The 21,063-nt window shown below is 38.7% G+C and overlaps 1 long non-coding RNA gene across 1 annotated transcript; it reads left to right on the top strand.

Moving 5' to 3' along the window:
- Positions 1 to 17,375: 17,375 nt before the first annotated feature.
- LOC147577437 (uncharacterized) lies at positions 17,376 to 20,784 on the top strand. The gene is made up of 2 exons (XR_015240294.1): positions 17,376 to 17,490; positions 20,550 to 20,784. It is a non-coding gene; the product is annotated as an uncharacterized LOC147577437 (long non-coding RNA).
- The last annotated feature ends 279 nt before the right edge of the window (positions 20,785 to 21,063 follow it).

The following is a 21,063-nucleotide window of genomic DNA, read 5'->3' as shown; positions in this document are numbered from 1 at the left end:
GAGGACACTCAGATAAAAAGCTGGTCTGGAGGCAGGGGAGAGTGGGCAAGAAAATCTAAATGCCACAACACAGAGCAGCCCCAGAGAGTTTTGAGAAGCAGGGAGAAACCATATTTCATGCATAAAACTCAAGAGCTTTTGTTTAATGAAGTGTATTTGGTTTACAGAACAAACAGGATAAGTTTTCCATTTTGTTAGTGTGTGTGGGTAGGTTTAATAAACATTTATTTTCTACAATTTTTAATGCCTACCTGACTTCCACACATCTGCATCGATTAAAAAACAAAACAAAACTAGAATACCGATTTTGAGTTTCTCAGCCTACTAATACATTGACAGGAACTGTACTGGTTTTGTGTTTAATTCTTCATCTCATTTAGGACAAAATAATGCTGAAAGGAAAATTATAGTGTCTTGTAAGAAGACCTACTTTCTCTCACCTTGAATATATACCCTGACCATTCAGAATTCATTAATATGAAGCTAAAACAGCAACTTGCCAAAACTCACTAATAACTTTATCATGCAAAACACCTAAAATATGTAGTGCTATAGGAAATTTAAAGGTCATTTGTAGGATGTCAGTATTTACCTAGTGAATATATCCAGACTACAGCTTGGGCTTGATAAAAGTCACCTCTGCTACCTGCAATGATGTGTTTGCATTGCTGACACATCTTGATTTTTGTCTTTAAATACTTTTTGAAAGTCTGTATATACCCCTTGAGTCAATAAGGTATACGTACAACTGAGGCACAGAGGTTCATCTATTTCTTTCAGGAATCTTGTCTATTCAATCTATTTTGCAACACTCTAGACAAGTCCTTTTGCTAAGGTGGTCATGGATCTACGGCCATCTCTTACTGAGGAAAAGCAACACAGCCCAAGAAATTCCTGCAAGTCTCAAGATCTGGAAGGGATCTGATCAATATGATCGAGGGACTGATTAATCAAAATAATAGATAGGAGACCAGAAGTGAGATTATAGACAATTCCATTTACACTCTATTGCCAGACTAATTTCATTAAAGCATAGATGGATTCATTCACTTTCCCCCTCACATCATGCATAGCAAAACCCTATTCTCTCTGGCCTAACATCCAGAGTGCTCCTTGAACTGGCAACAGCCGACTCTTCCAACCTTCTTCCTGCTGCCCCTTGAGCTCCAGCAAAACTGAACATGGGGTTTCATCATTTACATCCCTCCACTTGACCCCTAGGCAGGTCCGTCTCTCTAGAATTCAACTGGAGTGAAGAGTGACCACGTTTAAAAGGCAGTTCATGTCCACACATAGTTAAGGAGTTCTAACTTCATACATCTACGTACATCCTTGCTGACCCAACCTAAACACAGTTTCTGCCGTCAAATTTCCCTAATGTCCTCTAGAGAGTCTGTACTCTTTTCAACATGCATCACATCTAAGCTTTCTTAAGTCACTTAATTCTTGGAGCATCTGGATGGTTCAGTCAGTTAAGTATCCAACTTTGGACTTCAGCTCAGGTCATGACCTTACAGTTTGGGAGTTCAAGCCCTGCGTGGGTCTCTGTGCTGACAGCTCAGAGTCCGGAGTCTGCTTCAGATTCTGTGTCTTCTCTCTCTGCCCCTCCCCACTCCATCTTCCTCAAAAAAATAAACATTAAAAAAAAAAAAAGACACTTAGTTCCTTCTACCTTAAAATGTGGTCTTTATGAACATATATTTTGTCTAAGCTGACTGCAAGTAGAATCCGTATCTGACACATCTTTTTATCCTCCAAAATATTTTTTTTTAATTTTTTTTTTCAACGTTTATTTATTTTTAGGACAGAGAGAGACAGAGCATGAATGGGGGAGGGGCAGAGAGAAAGGGAGACACAGAATCGGAAACAGGCTCCAGGCTCTGAGCCATCAGCCCAGAGCCCGACGCGGGGCTCGAACTCGCGGACCGCGAGATCGTGACCTGGCTGAAGTCGGACGCTTAACCGACTGCGCCACCCAGGCGCCCCTATCCTCCAAAATATTTAATACGATGCTCAGCACCAATAGACACTCAGTAAATGTTTACTGAATGAATTAACAAATGAATTAACTTACAGTTTCTGCTAAACCGAAGTTACTTTCTAGAGAGGTATCTAATAAGCTTACTGGTGCTTAGCTAATTCCCTTCTATATAAAATCAACTACAAGTCAACCACTTAAATGCAGAGGAGTTACCATGTTGCTGATGAGCAATGACTTAATTCAAGGGGTAATTGCTCGTGTGGCTCTTTTGAAAGGAGAAGGTTCAAATATGAGCAAAAGGTTGATAAGTCTCTTAACTAGAAACTCTCAGCATTCTTGAAAAAACAAAACATTGATAACTTTATAAAAAACTGCTTGGTGCTCACAAATCCTAGCACTACTGCTCACAATCCTCAGTCATGGAAGCAATAATAGTCGCCTCCTTGAAATTGCCTTTCTCCGCAGTCTTTGCTTGATTTTGATAGTGAGGTACAGATATGGAATTCAAGGGAAGCAACAGAGCCTCTATAACATTTAAGTCACTTTTACTTGTTATCACTAACATTATATTGCATGCAGTATACGCACATATGTTAAATATTTACAATGAAGACAACAGGTTCAGCTATACAGTGGGATTTAAAATGCAAAACACTCAAACTTTACAATAAGAAAGAAGTGAAAGGTAGATTTTAATTTGACAAGAGAGTTTTTAAGTTTTTAAGTCTTCTTTTAGTACTTTAAGAGGCATTAAATATTTTTACCCTCACCCTCTATTTTCTCATTAGACGAATATGGTTTTACCAGTTTCTTTGCAACCTAGATACAAAGCAGATGCATATTTCAGCACCTAAAAGCAAATAATACATCCTGTCCATTCAATGGTTCCTTGGGACACTGATGGGGTAGAATCATGTGCCAGATATAGCCTTAGCCTCCTCATTTGATAAAAAAAAATTACCGAGGACACAAATTTAGGACACATTTATGCCAATATGTGATACTAAATTAAATAAATGACATAAATCAATGTATATTCAGGAAAGAAAAAGTTAGTGATGACTTCAAAGTTTTAAACAAAACTGATTGCGATTTTACCTGATGGATCCCACAGTAGGCAAAGATTTAGTGAAAATAGCCTATTTATAAAGTGCACACAACTAAACAAAGACAGGATTGAAAATGGCTTATTTATTGGATAGTAGGAAAATTGAACTGGTATATAGTAAGAATTTATTGAGTATTTACAATGTGGCAGGCATTGTACAAAAACATCTGAATGAACAGGTTGTATTAGGGTTAGTGTTTCTAAAAGTGTGGTGTCCCCAGGCCAGCAGCATCAGTAGACCTGGAAATTATTACAAATGCAAATTCGTAGGCCCCACTCCAGAACTAATCAGAAAATCTGTATTTTAATTTGTATTTTAACCAACTTTCTGGGTGATCCTGATGCTCACTCAGGTTTGAGAACTGCTTGGTTAGAGGAAATAACCCTGACCAGGTGGCATAAGACCTAAAATTACAAGCAGAATTGCATTAGATGAATTAGAAACAGGAAGTCACAGACAGATTTTAATAAGACCAGTAACATGAAGAAAGTGATGTGTATTTTGTTCAGGTCACTCAGAAGAAATATGAGCAGTGGCTAAAAGTATAAAAAGAATTATTATTGGGATATCTGAAATCTTTATAAAAGTCCCCTTAAGCCATACAGCTACTAGAAAACAGAGACAAGTTTAATGAAACAATTCCATCTTTTGAGAAGAAATGAGTCACTCTTCTTAAAGAAGTTTCAGTAAGATACTTAATTTCTTCCCTTTGTTCTCTCTGCCTTCTCTAGAGTGCAATTCAGCAGGGTCACGAAGAACTCTACTTTACCTAAGAACTACTGGGATGAAACCTAGTCTATCACCTTTTTTCAGTGTTCTTGATTTTTTTAACATCAATTTCAGATACTAACATGAGGAAAAAGAACTTAAATAACACAGCCTGAATCTTATGTTTTCTTATTTTAAAATTGAATATTAAAGTAAATTCAAATCTTACAGCTATTATAAGGATAACTCTCCTCTTCATTACATATATATATATATACACACATATATACATATATATATACACACACACACACACATGCTTATGAAGTGTGTGTGTGTGTGTGTATGTGTGTGTGCACTTATAAAGTATTTTTCCACTTTAAAATACCTTGTGAAAAAGTGAAGCTCTGGGGTGCCTGAGTGGCTCATTCAATTAAGCATCCGATTCTGGATTTCCACTCAGGTCAAGATCACAGAGTTTGTGGGATCAAGCTCTGAGTCGAGCCCTATGTTGACAGCATGAAGGCTGCTTGGGATTCTCTCTCTCTGCTTCTCTCTCTCTGCCCCACACCCCACCTCAAAAATAAATACATAAACTTAAAAAAAAAAAGTAAAGCTCTGTACTTGGCTTAGGTAGCTCGGAAGAATACCCTTCTAGAGGGTCACAAAGAATGAGGTGGTTATTGATTATTTCAGGTAGGAAGGAAAAGTAGGTGTAAGACAGAAATAGGCAACATCTGAAATGCAATGATAAGCAAAATTTTAGATATTTAAGTAGGAAAAAATAATTTTAAAGAGCTAAAATCTGAATGTTACATGAATTAGGTTTAATGGAAAGCATCTACAGAGTGTGATGGGTAGTTACATGTACACTGCTATCTGTACTACTTGATGAATTTTATTTATCAGCCCAGAGCTATCTGGAGAAGCCTATGTTCCAGGGAAGGGCTTTCTGGAAGATAAAGGAAATCAATCAGATCATGGAGGTCTTTGGGTTGGGAATTGTTTATTCTCCAGGAACATGCACTGTCTGGCTCTTCAGTCTCAATTGTAAGTTACAGTTGTTCCTCATCATTTGGGGATTCCAATATTTGTGAATAAGCCTACTCATCAGAATTTATCCCCAATTCAACACTCACTATACTTCATAGTCATTTGTAGACATGTGTTGAATGGTGAAAAATTTGAGAAGACCAACACATATGCATGCTCCCAGCTGAGCTGCCTGTTGATTCAGCACTCATCCTATAAACAAAAGTCTTTTCTGTGGTCTGCTTAGTGTTGCATTTTTCACATGTTTCACAAAACATTTTTCACATGTTTCACAAAACATTTTTCTGTTTTGTCTTGGTGATTTTACTGTTGACAAAGGCTTCCATGTGTAGTGCTGAAGGGTCACCTATTGTTCCTAACTGCAAGAAGCTGTGACCTGCCTTCAGAATTTGAGCAAGATGAACTTCATTTGGAGTAAGTTCATGTTGGAGTAAGTTTGGAGTTAGTGAATCAACCACCAAAGAATTCAGTTTACAGATTAACATTTAACAACATATACACAATAAGGGGTCTTTAAACAGAAACACACATAAAACAAGGTTATGTATTCATCATTGTGACCTAAGGCTTGCAGGAACCTAATCCTATATTTACCCTAGGAGCAATATTTCAGTATTTGCCAATTCAGTGTTCACAGGAATTTTACAGAATATAACGAATGCAAATAATGAGAACCAACTGTACGTTGCATGTAATTTGGAGTATTACCTCAAGCAAGAAGTCCCCCAACTTTATTTGCCCTCAATCCTATATATGTTTGCTATTACAGTCCACAGCTCTTTGGTGGTGGTGGGGTGATTACAGTAGAAAATATTTTGTAAAGTGACTTGCTGACTTCCATCTAAGTGTTTTGAGTATTAAGCATTAAAATTTTACTATTATGATTGGAATGGTATAGAGACCCAAATTCTGAGTTATATGTACCTTTGTTGGTAATTAACATCTTAAAACCTCAACCAAATATTAGTGATGAGGAGCTTCTGGGAGCTTTCTGATTTGGAAAGAAACATAGCTTTGATACATCACTGCTGAGAAGGTTATATAAACCTCAGTGTCTTAACAATTTACCACACATAGGCCAGGTGGAACCCTCAGTATCACAGTGAGTACTGGAGAAGCAGCTTTAAATGTTGCCTTGCATGTATAAAACAACATCTCACAGGATGTTTCTGGTACATAAGAAACATGGAGAGAAGTAAGCATAGTCCCAATGAGTAAGTCCAATAGCCATAGACAAATTCAGCCTGATTCTGCACCTAACACAGAAAGTCTCCCCGAGTTTTATCTTGAAAAGAATTTGGGCAAAATTAAACATGGCTCACAGGAAGAAGAGAGCTGGACCAAACCCTACAGCTGATGAAGGGCTGCATTTCATTCAAGCCTTCATTTGAAAGCTTCTTGAAACAGACCTAAGTAAGTAGATTGAAAAGTTTGAGAACTACAAAGAAAAGGAAAACAAACAAAACAAATTAAAACTATAACCTGTGTCTGTGATACAGGTCAATTTCCCATCCATAACAGGTAAGAAATTATAAAAGGTAATTTTATTTTTCTTCCTGTCTTATGTTCTGTCTTTATGCAAACACATTTCAAACAAGTGACAGTATTAAAATCCAAATCACTTCCCAGTGATACCTCAGCCTCCATACTCTAGGCTTTCTAAAGATTTGGAGACCAGAACTTAGTGACATAGGTCTCCATGTGTGTGTGTTATGGACATGCATCTCAGTGTCTGTCTCTCTCCATTCTCCTCCTCCTCCTCCTCCTCCTCCTCCTCCTCCTCCTCCTCCTCCTCCTCCTTGTCTTCTCCCATCCCTGCATACTTCACAGCATCTTTGCAATCAGAACTCTGTAGATCCACATGATGGCATGAAGAATCTGGTTTAGTTGGTACTGTTATTTAGGAAATGTGTGTGGGATGGTATTGACTTTTTTGATTTATCAGTGAAAAGGAACTTGTAGAATAAATTAAGCCATAAAATCAGAGGGCTCCCTCACAGGAAGAGAGAAAAGGTTGGAGGTGAGTGGGAGGCAGGGTACTGACATTCTGCCTCCTTTGCTCCACTTAGCATTTAGGATGTTGACCGTAGGGCTCATCCCATCTACGGTGATCCAATGTCAGGTGGAGTAGAAGAATACCATGGGTGAGTATATAGGGCTTCAGATATTTATTTAGTCTGCTGGGTCATTTTGTGTTGGGCTAAACTCTTAGGACCAATTAAAGAGGGTAATTTCCTAACTGAAAAACTTCCTCTTTGCTGCATTGCTAGACTATGTTGTCTAGCCTACTCACAACTGATGTGCCACTGAAATTTTCCAGGACAAAAAGTTAACCTCCAGTGAAGAGGGATTCTTGGCTTTATAAAAGGTGGTGACACACAGTACGGATCCCAGTGTCTAAGGAACAGCTGCTGCTCTCTGAGACACAGAAAGGAAGCCATTGAAACTCACAGAAACTGCAGTTCAGAGAGTAATTTGCCTCACAGGAGGTAGAGGTGTCACCCTCATTGGAAAAATTGATAGCAAAAAAAGCCATTCCCCACAGTGGCCCAGGGGGAGTGAGGCCTTTGAGATGTCCCAGATAAAGGGAAGAGCCAGCTCATTAGATAGAGGTGGGGGACAGACAGAGAGCTACCTGAACAACTGCAGAAGTACTTGGGCCCCCAGAGAGGAAGCCAGGCTGCCTCTTAGGGCCACACTAGTTTATTAATAGGGACATGTCACATGAGAGACTTGGCCACCTAGGTCTGTTTCACAACTTAGGCCAGTGTTTTTCAAGTGTAGCAAAAAGATTAGAATTTGGAGAAGGAAGTAGTGAAAGGTGTCCTTGAGACAGATTTTTTTTTTTAATCTTGCAGACTTTCAACAATGACAGAACAAAGGAAATGGCAGAAGTGGATTTTCCTTCTACTCCACAAACTACTTCCCCTCTTCCAGGATATTATCACTATGTAGAAGGAACTTCTTTTGAAAATACATTCCTGCTGTTCACAAAATTATAGATGTTCTTCCTTTACAGGTAGAGAGATATGATCGAAAAGAACTAAGAAACCTATATTTGAGAATAATGTTTAAATTATATTTTACTTTCAAAGCATTTCTAGTTCTAAACCAGAAGTCCTCTACCCCTTGTAGTTTAATTTTTTTTTTTTCAACGTTTATTTATTTTTGGGACAGAGAGAGACAGAGCATGAACGGGGGAGGGGCAGAGAGAGAGGGAGACACAGAATCGGAAACAGGCTCCAGGCTCTGAGCCATCAGCCCAGAGCCTGACGCAGGGCTCGAACTCACGGACCGCGAGATCGTGACCTGGCTGAAGTCGGACGCTTAACCGACTGCACCACCCAGGCGCCCCATACCCCTTGTAGTTAAATCTGAGCCCTAACAGACACAGAAAGCTATAGATGCACACATTCACATATGTGTTTTATGTGTGCTTTATGTACTAGTTAGACATAAATGTAATCTTCAAGGATCTTGTAATCTATAATCAATATGATCTAAATAATAAAGAGGTTTTTTCATAGAAAGTAAATGATAACAACAGGTATTTATTTTATTTTATTTTAAGGTAGTCTATCATGATAGGGTGTTTTGACTTATGAGTAAAACAAATATGAAGTGGTAAACATTGCCCCTTAACTAGTCCTATGGAGTTGATTTCATGGACCATGCCTAATTAGGAGAGTATTTTATTTTTAAAAATGTTTTAAAAATATTTGTGTGTGTGTGTTTGTTTGTTTGTTTAGGACAGAGAGAGAGAAAGAGGGAGAGAAAGAGAGAGGACGAATGCAAGTTATGTGTGTTGGGGAGGAGCAGAGAGAGAGAGGGAGGGAGAGAGAGAATCCAGAGCAGGCTCAGCCCTGTCAGCACCGAGCCTGATGTGGGGCTCCATCTCCCCAGCTGTAAGATCATGACTGAAGTGGAAATCAAGAGTTGGATGCTTAACTCACTGAGCTACCCAGGTGCCCTGGTAGTGTTTTAAAATAAGCATACATGAATGAAGTAAAACTGAAGAATTTTTAGGTTTGGTGAAGCAAGTGAGAAGATAAAGGAAGTATGAATGACTGACTTCCAGTGTGATGAGCAGACACACAAGAGGACCAATGAAATGAAAGGTGTTGCTTGGTATAGATTCCCCTCTTAGAGATTCTGAGGTGAGGACAAAAAAACAAAACACAAAAACCAAAAACCAAAATAAAATAAAAACAAAACAAAAAACTGTTCTTAATATATTAAGCACTGGAAACTAATGGTGACTCTTTAATTTTTTTTTAATATTTATTTTATTTTTGAGAGAGAGAGAGAAACAGAGCATGAGCAGGGGAGGGGCAGAGAGAGGGGGAGACACAGAATTCGAAGCAGGTTCCAGGCTCTGAGCTGTCAGCATAGAGTTGGAGTCAGACACGGGGCTCGAATTCACAAACCGTTAAGATCATGACCTGAGCAGAAGTGGGACATTTAACTGACTGAGCCACCCAGGTGCCCCTTAATGGTGACTCTTTGAAAGGATGGAGACAGTCGCAGGGTTTTACAATCAAAGTGGTAAATGAAAAAGGGAAATTTTAACTATAGTGTTCAGAACCAGAGATTTAGATCCTTAGATGTAATACATGGATATAAATAGACACATTGTTCTAGAGCTACAAGAGACTTTGGCCTCATCTAGCCCAAAGGATTCAGCTCACGGATTAAGATACTGAACCCAAAATGAGTACATGGCTAGTGTGAAGCCATGAAGCTAGCAAAGGACAGGGGCAGGACTACAACCCAAATTTCCTGTTGGAAAGAGCTGGGCTTTCTTCTCTTCTAAAGACTATTAAACATTTTACAAACACAGAAGTCTTTCTATTAGAAAAACTTACACAGGAACCAAGATGAAAGACAAATGACACTTTGTGCAAAGAAATGAGGTGAGTGTGAAGGGCTGAGGGGGAGTGTGGAGGGCAAGTAGTGCCCCCAACCCTACCAACTCTTTCAGGGCCCTTCAGAGGGTCCCTAAGTCCCTAAGACAATTGAAAACTCTTGAAATATAAGACCCTTTCTCTTTTTTTCTTTTCAAATGAAAAATAAGCCAGAATACCTTACGTGACAGCTTCTTAAAAAGTATAGACTCTGAGAAAATAAAATCGTCTTAACAATTACTGCATCATCTTGAGAGAAGAAAAGGTATATTCAAAATTTACTTTTATTTTTCATCCTTTGAATTTTCAATTAGTTTCTTGTATTCAATCATTCATTCTTTCAGCTGATTCTACAAACACACGTTTAGCACTTACCACGTGCCAGATCTTGGGCTAATTATTTGGGAAACAAAGCCAAATAATAGGTCATCTCGCCATCAAGGATCATATAGTAAAACAAGATTATAATGCAGGATGTTAAGGGGTAGATCAAGTCCAGAAGAGGGTGTTCTTAGGGCACATAAAAGGATGCAAGTGAGGAAAGTCTTCCAGGAGAAGGAGATACTTCGACAAGGATTTGGAGGATAAGGAAGAATTAGCTGATTGGGAAATGGGGGGCCTATTTCAGGGCAGCAAGTGCCAAGATATGGAGGTGGGGAATACTGAAGCCCACACGGTTCAGTATTGAATACAATTCTGACACAGTAGGCAAGCACTAACTCTCCACTAAATAAAGTTAATTAGTAACAGCAGGTTAAAGAATTAAGCTACAGAGAATCTTGACTCAGTTTCCTCCCCATACAAAGCTGAATAATAACAGCACCTGTCTCACAACTGTTCTGGAAGATCATTGGCAAGTTCCCCTTTTATATAATCTCCCTCAGGTAATGAGAAACACCAATTAAAACTGCAAGGTGATGCTATTTGTCATTTATCAGAGAGGCAAAAATCAAGTAATTTATGTGCAGCAGGAGATGAGTGAAAAGCAGTTGCACATGGCTGCTGTGAACACAGACTGGAGACCTTTAGGGAAGGCGGTCTGGATATATAATTCTGGCTTGTAAAATCGTACAAACCCTTTTATTGAGCAATTCCCCTTAGGAATTAATCCCATACATAGACTCAGATATGTGATAAATGACATATCTGTTACACGGGTAATATCTTGATACTGTTTAATATTGTTTTGGATTGAAAGTAAAGATACTAGAACACCATTTGGTTGATTTTTGCCTCTTGGTGTTCTGAATCTTACCACTCACTCCTTATGTTAAAGTTTGCAAACTAGTCCCAGCATCTAAAACAAAGAAATGGTGAGGTTTCAACACATGAATTCATGTGAAAATGTCTAGCATAGTGTCTTACTACATGGGTTGGGCTTAATAAAGGATATGATTGTTAGCTATTAGATAATAGCTCAAGCTATTAGAAGCCACTTAGTGATTTTAAGCAGAAAGTAATTCAATAAGATCTGGGATTTAGAATAATCACTTGGGCAGTAGGAGAAGGATAAGGTGGAGAGAGGCGACACAGGTGGTAAGGAAATTAGTTGGAAGGCTATTAAAATTGTCTAGATAAGAAACTACAAGTCCTGAGCTAAAGCATCAGGGACTGAGAGACAACAACAGATTGGAAGATGTTAAAGGTAAAAATTTTTCAATATGTGGACCTGAATGAATGGAGGAGAAAGATATGTAAATATGAGAGACATTTACATATCCTATAAATATTTTGCAGGCAACTTTAACATTAAGGAAAAATGGGAAATGTTGATTAAAACTGAATCAAGTCAATGGAGGAACATCTTTGCCTGTGCTTTTTTGCCTAGGCAGGAATTTTAGACTTCTACAAAAACTCTTTCCAGCCACCATGAAGCACACATGCACGCACGCACACACACGCACGCACGCACACACACACACACGCACGCACACACACATATGCTTATGTATTTAATCACAGAATTTATTCTCTCCCTTGAGCTAGGAAGACCCTAGTGTCATGGCACCTCAGGTCAGTATCCTTGCCAAGAGATGTCATCTCCTCTCTACTCATATCAGAAGTGCCAGGGAACTCTCTGCCTACAAGGGGCAATGCACTGTGACGCTCAGCCATCAGTCCTAAATCCACAAGCTTAGTGGCCCAGGAAAGTGTGTTCTGCCAATATCACCATGAACTCTTAAGCAATATGTTTTATCTTGAGTCTTCTCTGTTCCTAGTATACTTCGGATGTCAGGCATCAGCTAGATCTACTCACTGTGAGAAGAACAATTCTGTAACATTTGAAAAAACATAAAACATGTGACTCTTAATATGGTAATTTATCCCACCCATCCCCTAAGCCATCCCAGATAGTTAGGAAATTATATTGATGATTTTATAAGGGAAAAAGAGACTGATTCATATTTATTTCTATTCCTAAGCATGATTTTAACACTATTCTCAGAAAATGTTGCCTTGATTGCTTTCTACCTCTTAAATTTCCATATGCTTCCTCAAGCAATTTTTCCGGTCTTTAACTGGCTCCAGATAGAGTATGTGTGACAAGAAGGCAACACTGGTCTCCCACTCAACCTACCCGGGGGACACTTAAATAAGCTTTTAACCCATAAACATTTGCATTCAAAATGAAAAACCTCCCTGAGCTAAGTCATGTCAGGAAAACTATGGCTCACAGAAAAGTACAGAAGCTGCAACCAGACCAGGCCTCAAGAGGGCAATGCACTCTAGGGTGTTTAATAAATACTTGCCGGTTGACTGACTGTTGGCCCCTTTCCAGTGCTGAGGGGCTGCTGTCATCTCTGAGCATACAAGCAAGAGCAGAAAACAAACCATCTAGAACCCTGAGCAGCAGGACTGGCCTCCCAGGCATATGGAACAGCCATTTGGCTCTGCAATCTGATCAGAGGAGAGCAGCTCACAAGACAGATGCCCCCAAATAACATTCTCACCAGCCTGTCCCTGAGATGCTTCAACACTAGAAGTTTCTATTTCTTAGGTTAAAAATCTGGGCTCTAGGAGTCTTCTGTCATAACGCAGAATGTCTGCAGGAGTCACACTATAGACTGGAAATACTCTTTAGTGCTCTAAAATGGGGGCATATCAGGTTGTTTTCTAATATGATCACCACGTAGTTAGAGTGGGATACAGAAAAAGCTGTCACATTGGAGGCAGGTAAAGGTGAAGGCTAGACCGCAGGCTGTTGCCCAGAAAGTGCAATCAGTTGGAGACCCCAGAAGAAGCAGGAAGTATTCTGTCCCAAGAGTCGTCATCTGCTTCATCCCTTTGCTTTCACAGTATACTTCTGCCAAATGCGCCTATTAGCAAACACACGTAGCATGCCAGTGTTTATATTTCAGTTGGAGAAGCTGTTAACATTCATCCCTCCCATTGTTTTTCCTAGTATAGTATGGCAGGAATTTTTATTCTCTAGGCTAGGCTTCTGTGGTGGGAGAAATCAAGTACGTTGCTTTCTTTTGTTTTTAAAAACCATCTGATGTCATATATCTTAAGAATAGTGTTGGGCGCCTGGGTGGCGCAGTCGGTTAAGCGTCCGACTTCAGCCAGGTCACGATCTCGCGGTCCGTGAGTTCGAGCCCCGCGTCGGGCTCTGGGCTGATGGCTCGGAGCCTGGAGCCTGTTTCCGATTCTGTGTCTCCCTCTCTCTCTGCCCCTCCCCCGTTCATGCTCTGTCTCTCTCTGTCCCAAAAATAAATAAACGTTGAAAAAAAAAAAAAAAAAAAAAAAAAAAAAAAGAATAGTGTTTATGAAGAAATAGCCGTGGGGCAAATCAATAGATCTATATACCTCTCCTCCAACCTTATCCCTGATACTTACATATAGGAGTTTTTTTGTTTTTTTATTTTTGTATTTTTTTTCTGAAAAAAAAAAACACACTCAAGACTACTTTTAAGGGAACTAAAATCTCAAAGAATACAAATAATCAAAAGAACTAGGAGATTAACAGCCACATGCTAATTTTGTCCTAGTAAAAGTAGGGTCTGCTCCAATGTGGGCTGGCCTTAGAGTGGTTACAGTGATCCTAGATATTTTTGTCTTTCACCAGCTAGAGCTGTCAGGAATTACTCCCTCACACAACTGAAGATCAGTCTTTGAGTCATTTCCATTTGCCTTGGCTACCACACCAGTATAGCCAACCAGCCTATTATATCTAGATGCTGCAATACGATAGACTATTTACAGGTATCCATATTGCCTTATTCTCCTGATTCAGTCAGCCAAAGGAAGCTTCTACATATATAAAGCAGATCCTCCTCTTCTCTGGTTTAAACTCCTTTAAAAGTTCCCCGTAGTTCTTAGAATAAGATCTCAGGCTTTCAATGGCCTGCCTGAGTCGGTCCTCCTGGATTCTCCAGCGTCTCCCAGGCTGTTCTCCCCTTGCCTACAGCACTCCAGACACTTTCTCCTCCTTTCTTCCCTCAAATTTGTCAAGCCCATTCTTCCTCAGAGCCTACTTGTTCCTTTAGGCTTCAGCCTCTCTTCCTTCTTAGCTCATGGCCAAGTTCCCATCCACAATCAGGGCCCATCTGCACAGATTCCATGAGAAATGTAGATATTTATGGACTTGTTTTTTGTTTGTTTAATTTATACCTCTTGTTTCATTAGACCTGTACTATAGCTCCTTGAGGGCAGGGATTCTTGTCTAAGTAACATATTTCTACCTAGCCAGAGTCTAACACAAGCCTGGCACATCTTATTTGCTTATTATTATTTGCCAAATGAATCAATTCTGTTTTTCTAAGCAGCTATTCTCTGTGATGTTTAGTCAGGATATGAAGAGTTAAGAAAATCCAAGTACAGTATACTGCTTTCCACGGAATGAGCAATGAGCAGAGATGCTTAGGATTATTCTTCCCAAATTTTGCATGTTATAGTCAATTTAAGACATATTCTTATTAGCTTAGATCCCACACCCAAGCACAGTAATTTATATTCTGCTCCTTTGTTCTAAGTTTTGATCTGTGACAGTTTTAGATAAAGGAAAAAGAAATTAAGAGAATAGAAGAGGCTTGGAAAAAAAATAAAAAATCATCTTTCCTTGCCAGTCAGCAGTTCAGACACCTTTAAAATGTATGGTTTTCTGAAGTTCTTCATTTAAAAAGTATAAACAATATAAGTTAATGTCAAATTCTCTAAATAAGTGTGATGCAATTTTTAAATATATATTAATGCTAATATTTTGGTGATTTGTTATAAAATGTGTTGTTTGTATAAAAGTACATTTTAATATGTCAGATTCGTATAAAGAGGAGAAAAACTGTAACCACAAACAAAGTAAGAGCTGGAATTTTAATGAGGCATGTTTGGCCGTGGCTCTTTATCCTGCTGCTCGACAGTTGTACGATCTTGTACAAGTAGGCTAAGAATATGTGTTGAGTTTCAAGATCTTGGGCTGTAAAAGGTGAATGATTCCATCTGCCTCTGAGAGCTATTCTGAAGCTTAGATATATGATAACGTAAAAACATCCCCACCAATACCTGGTGTATAGTGGTGCTTAATAAAGGCTAATTCAATCTAAAGCTAAATCTCTTCTCACTTTCCAGGAGATTTTAATTGGTCCCTCTGCTAAAAATCATCTTGGTCTCTTAGTAAATCCAGTCATGTGTTTGGATTCCTTTGAGCCTCTATATTCTTAATTGGATAGCTCAGCCCAAGGTTTATATAAAATTCTAGATTCACTATCAAATTATACATCAATGAATCATTACAAGAAAAACAATTAATGTCCATCAATGGGTTTGATCATACAACTGTATCGTTGCTTGCTCTGCTTTCTCTGACATTACATGGTCCCAAGTGAGGGGTCTGCAAGGGCTCAGGATTCTCTGAAGAGTTCCCTTTCTTTACTAAGTCTATCCCCCGTGGGAGCTCACCAATGAGATTCTTCCACAATGGATTTCATCTTCCAGGTGGGTAGGAGGGGAAGAAGACCTCTGTGGTCACTGTTGGGTGCTCTGAATAAAAGAAGAGCTTCAGGGGCACCTGGGTGGCTCAGTTGGTTAAACTTCCAACTTTGGTTCAGGTCATGATCTCACGGTTTGTGGGTTCAAGTCCCACACATCAGGCTCTGTAGTGACAGCTCAGAGCCTGGAGCCTACCTCAGATTCTGTCTATCTGTCTCTCTTTCTGCCCCTCCTCTGTTTGCACTCTGTCTCTCTCTTCTCTCTCTCAAAAATAAACATTAAAAACATTAAAGAAAAAAAAAAAAAAACAGGAGAGCTTCAACCATGTGCTTTGTCACTTTAGCAACATACATTCTCAACAGGGGCATTATCAGCCCCAAGAGGGTAAAACCATCTTTTTTTTTTTTTAATTGATTATTTTTATGTATTTATTTTGAGAGTGAGAGAGAGCACGAGAGTGAGCAGGGCAGGGGCAGAGAGAGAGAGGAGAGAGAAAGAGAATCCCCAACATGCTCCACACTGTCAGCATGGAGCCTCATGTGGGGTTTGAACTTATGAACTGTAATATCATGACCTGAGCCGAAATCAAGAATCAGATGCTTAACTGACTGAGTCACCCAGGTGCCCTTATAATCTTAGCTGTTGTAATCTGTAGTCTTCTAATGGGCCACAGTATATTGTGTACACACACACACACACACACACACACACACACACACACACAGAGTATATCATTGTGTTAAAATTTCATGAGAGGAGGATAATCATAGGGTATGGCAACATCAACGAAGGTTCAAAAACACTGCCTTAGAAGAAAATCCTTTTCCCCTCTTAGGATTCTCCTTCTCTTGAAGAAAATGCATTTAAAGCAGAGCTACTTACAGACAGTGGGAAGATATCAAAGACCTGTGGGTTGTCTGCACTGTCCTTTTGAGTCAAGGCAAGGACTGAATTTGAGTTAGGCTGCCCTGTTGGATTATAAGTCTTCTAACACCTCCCTTTGTGACCTTGGACAAGCTATTAAAAGTCTTTGTACAATGATACCAACTATCAATGTACCAACTTTGCGGGGCTAAGGGATGGATTAGTGGGAACAGTGTCCCTTGCCTGGCATAGATTAGGCATGCAGTAAATGGTCGCCATTGTTATTGTCATGACTGCTGTGGCGAGGGGTGATGAGATGGCAGGGAACCAGCAGCTCAGAGTTCTGTGGGAGAAGCAGCCTTGGGTAAAATTGGATAAGAAAGGTTCTAAGAACCCAAGATTGCCTTGCTTTCTTGATATTTTCCCCTGTGATTTAGTTTTAGCATATTTTGACAGCTTTTGGCCATGGAATTACTTTGTTACTCACAAATAATTATGTTTTACCATTCTTTCCTCTGGGCCTATAACCTTGCCACTGTGCTAGGTTTATTATTGTGCTGTTGCTGTATAGTGCATAAAGAAGCTATTTGAAGCACTTGTTTCTACCTAAGGCTGTAGGAAAATAGTATTTCAGCCAGAGAAAGACCATCACAGTAAATGAGGGGGGCTGCTGCTAGCACTTCCTGAGTTGAGCTGGTACCTGAGGATTGGAGACATGCATATCTCCCAAACTTCTTCCACAGAATGATTCATAGAGGACATGTACAGCATAGCATATAGGTATATTTCACGCTTAAAAGGCTAATTCTTGACTTGATTTGTTTTAGAAGTCCTGGAGATTCAGTGGAGGACAAGAAAGACAAAGAGAATTACATGGCTCATACTCTTCAAAGAGAATAATGGAAAGAGATAAAGAAATTCATGGAAAGAATTATTTGGTGTTTCTGTAAATTTATCTGTTTCATTTTCTCATAATCCTCTTCCATTATTGCTTCTATTTGGTACATCTTTCCTGCTAAGGTACTGAGTATCCTTTCCTTCCATTATCACTTCTAATTTCTCTCAAAACATTCTTTTTTCACAAAATCCTTGTTTAAGGGTGGGAAAAGAGGAAGACAGGCATAGCAAAATCTGGAAAAGTAAATTCCGTATATGTAACATAAGGAAGATACTCCATAATGATAGCCAAATACAGTTCAAATGCTTCCTTTTAAGTCTCAAGATCAATGAGTACAAATTTCCTGCAGAAAGAGGTATGCACAGATGACTTTGGTGAATTTCAGGATGCATTGTTCAAGGTACTGAAAGTGATAACAGACTTAAATAGAACATGCTGTTATAATCACCACTAATATTTTATTTATGTGTTTACTTCCTTGTGTTGGGAGTAATGGCACCACTGGATATTTTGATTGTGGAAAGAGCACATTATTTTTCCCCTAAAAGGCCAGAGGTTGGGCTATACAGTTTCACAGAAATACGGCACTAACCTCACATTTCTACAGAATCTTGGAATCCCCTCGTTGTCAAATGTATTTCTTAACAAGTACATTTTTGTTTCTGAATCCAAAGGAAGATACTAGGATATCTAAAGAAGGGAGGAAGAAGAATATCTTATCTAATTGGAACTGTTGGAGAAATTAATTTTTAAAACCTAATAGAATTTCCTGGCTTGGATTTGAGCCAAGATATTAGAGCACATTTATTTTCTTACTGTAAGTCTTAGAAAAAGAACCACTGGGAGGAAGAAGACAGGGTAGACTTTGACATCATATCTGAAAGTAAGTATACCTTAAAAAAAATCACTTTCCACTATTAGTGAAACCAAGATGCCAAAAACTATGTGTACAGATAGATGGACAGAGAGATCAAAGTTACCACCCTCCAGTTCTTAGTGAGGAAAGTTCACGCAGCAGTCTACAGCCAGCTTTTCTGTTTCAACACCGGGATGTCAGTGCCAATGCCTATGAGTATAGCCTGGAGGCCACTTTTAGGTACATCTCCAGTGAGTAAAGGCAGTTCATTAGTAGAAGTCCCTGCAGAATCATCCGGGCTATTTTCTTAAGGGTTGCTTTAAGGGTGGCTCTATCTTCCAAACTACAAATTAATACTTCCCTTATGACCTGTGATGGAATAAATACACTCTAGTTACATGGTAGTTTTTGAAGTCTTTATAGACTTAAGTTTCTGTGTCTCCTCTCTCTCGATCTGCCTGTCTCTTTCTGGCCTAATAAGTTTAGACTTCTTAAAGAAACAATTTAGGGGAACAATAAAGGCTTTTGCTTGGGAGCTTCATGATGATAGTCTGCCTGATGCTCTGTGGGTTATTACTGATACACAAGTCAGCCTCACACACCTACATTAGACCCTTTTTTTTTTTTTTTTCGACTGAAGCCTGGATCTAAATTTTTTTTATGCAACTTGATAGTCCAAGACTGGGCAATCATATGCCCTTACTAGTTCTTACATTGTTTTTGTTTTTGTTTTTTTTTCCATAAAAATGATAATTATGAGACTACCTCCCTCCTACAGTTGTGATGATTAAATGAGATACTATATGTAATATGCTTACCATAGGCTGTTATAGTTTATTACATTATTGTGTATAATAATCAAGACTGTTATATTCTATTACTTATTTATATTATTTACATATATACTTCTATTATTAATATTTATTTATAAATTATGTTTATTATTAACAAAAACTTACAGGTCCCCTCTTGTTCCCACAATGCCATCTTACACACAATTCTAATTCACAAATACTGCCATAGAAACATCAAGGACAATTAGATACTTTGAACTATTTGTAAGCCATCAACTTCAGCTGAATATAGGATTTTAAGCTGTTTCTCTTGTACCACAGTTCTTTTATATGTCTGCTTTTTTTTCAGAGTAGGAAATCTTATCTCCTGTATCCCAACTTACATTTCTCAGAATAATCGTCTCATCATTTACCATTGACTCTGCATGGTTCACGGAGTCATGGTCAAAGTACTGCCACTTCTTTCCCCATACCATTCTTCTCCAGTTTCTCACTTCTCCAGCCCCATTGTGATAGCCTTAGATAGCTCCTAAGATTTCCTTAAAGGTAATGAAATGATTTTTTTTTTTTTTTTTTTTTTTTTTTTACATTTTTTCATCTAGTTGAGTCTACTCTTTCAGCACAGTGATGCAGATGGATTATATCCATCCCATCCAAGCTCTGGAAACTGGGTGTCTCAACCTCACCTTAAACAGAATGCAAGTTGAAGACAGGGACATTTACCAGCTGCTACTTACATTTATCAGATGCTACAGCATGATAGCTTTTCAAATCATTTCAACCTAAAAACTTCTCCAGATCACCTCTCATCAAAACTGAAATCAAAACTCCTTCATAAGACATCTGAGGAGTTTTAACAGTCACCTCTCCATAGCTCTCAAAATACTTTTGCCACTGTTTCAGGTGTACATATTGCTTCAGTCACACCAAACTGTCTTGAACATGGCACACTCCTTTACGCGTCCATGAATTTCTTTATCCTGCTGTCTGGAAAGACTCCTTTTCCTTAATCTGCCTCATGAGTTCATTCTCTGAGACTTTATACAAATGATTCTACCTCTGGGGAAATCCTTCAGCTCTCCTAAAATATAATCAGGGTCCCTTCTTCTCTGCCTTTCAAACACATGAATTCCTATCTAGTACTACACAGAGTTCATTGTCTTATTTCTTGTATGTCTTCCATGAAGGGCTGTAAGTTACTAGAAGCACTCAAAGTTTTATAATTTTTCTTTATAATCACTATATGGTGTTCAGCATTTAATGAATAAAAAAATGAAAGATGGAATAAAACAAAGATTAACCTCTCCTTTTGAAATCCACTGATGATTCCACTCACTTGGTGTTGTCTTTTCCACAAATCATTCTGACTTCTGATATGTTTATAACCTGCCTAACCACATATAAACTGAGCTAATGTGTTCTACAACAACTAGTTTGTCGGTCTTACTGTGTAACAGGAAAAAACGACAATGGGACATGGTGAATGGCCAAAATACGGGACTGAGGAGGACCCCCTCAAATGCTGTAGTTCAACTTTCTACTTCCCAGCAGGACAAATGGAAAGAAAGTTCCAGCATATGCCAGTCTTGGAAGTATAGTACTCACATCTACTTTTGTTGTTGTTGTTGTTTTGTTGTGTTGTGTTCTGTTTTACTGCCTTGGGGAGATGTAATAAAGAGAAAATCCAATGCCTCCACCAGCTAATGGTGTTTATTTTAAAGAAAGTAAATAAAGTATTCGTTGCAGTAAATGGAAAAAACTACAGCATGAATTAAGCTTGAAAAATGAAAAAAAAATTCTGAAGTGATCTGAACTGAATGGTAACTAATATCTTTCCTAGGATATGTATGTCTCACGTTTGATGTAAAAAAGAACGGATCTGAAAATGCTTTGCTTAGCTGTTAAATACGTGTGGCATGTTCTTCCCTCCTTTCATGATGGAGGTAAATTACAGCAAGGTGGAAGCCCATT

The sequence above is a fragment of the Puma concolor genome, chromosome C2, assembly GCF_028749965.1.
Source record: "Puma concolor isolate L17-30 chromosome C2, mPumCon1.1.hap2, whole genome shotgun sequence".
Lineage (NCBI taxonomy): Eukaryota > Metazoa > Chordata > Mammalia > Carnivora > Felidae > Puma > Puma concolor.
This window is presented reverse-complemented; position numbering and strand designations above follow the sequence as displayed.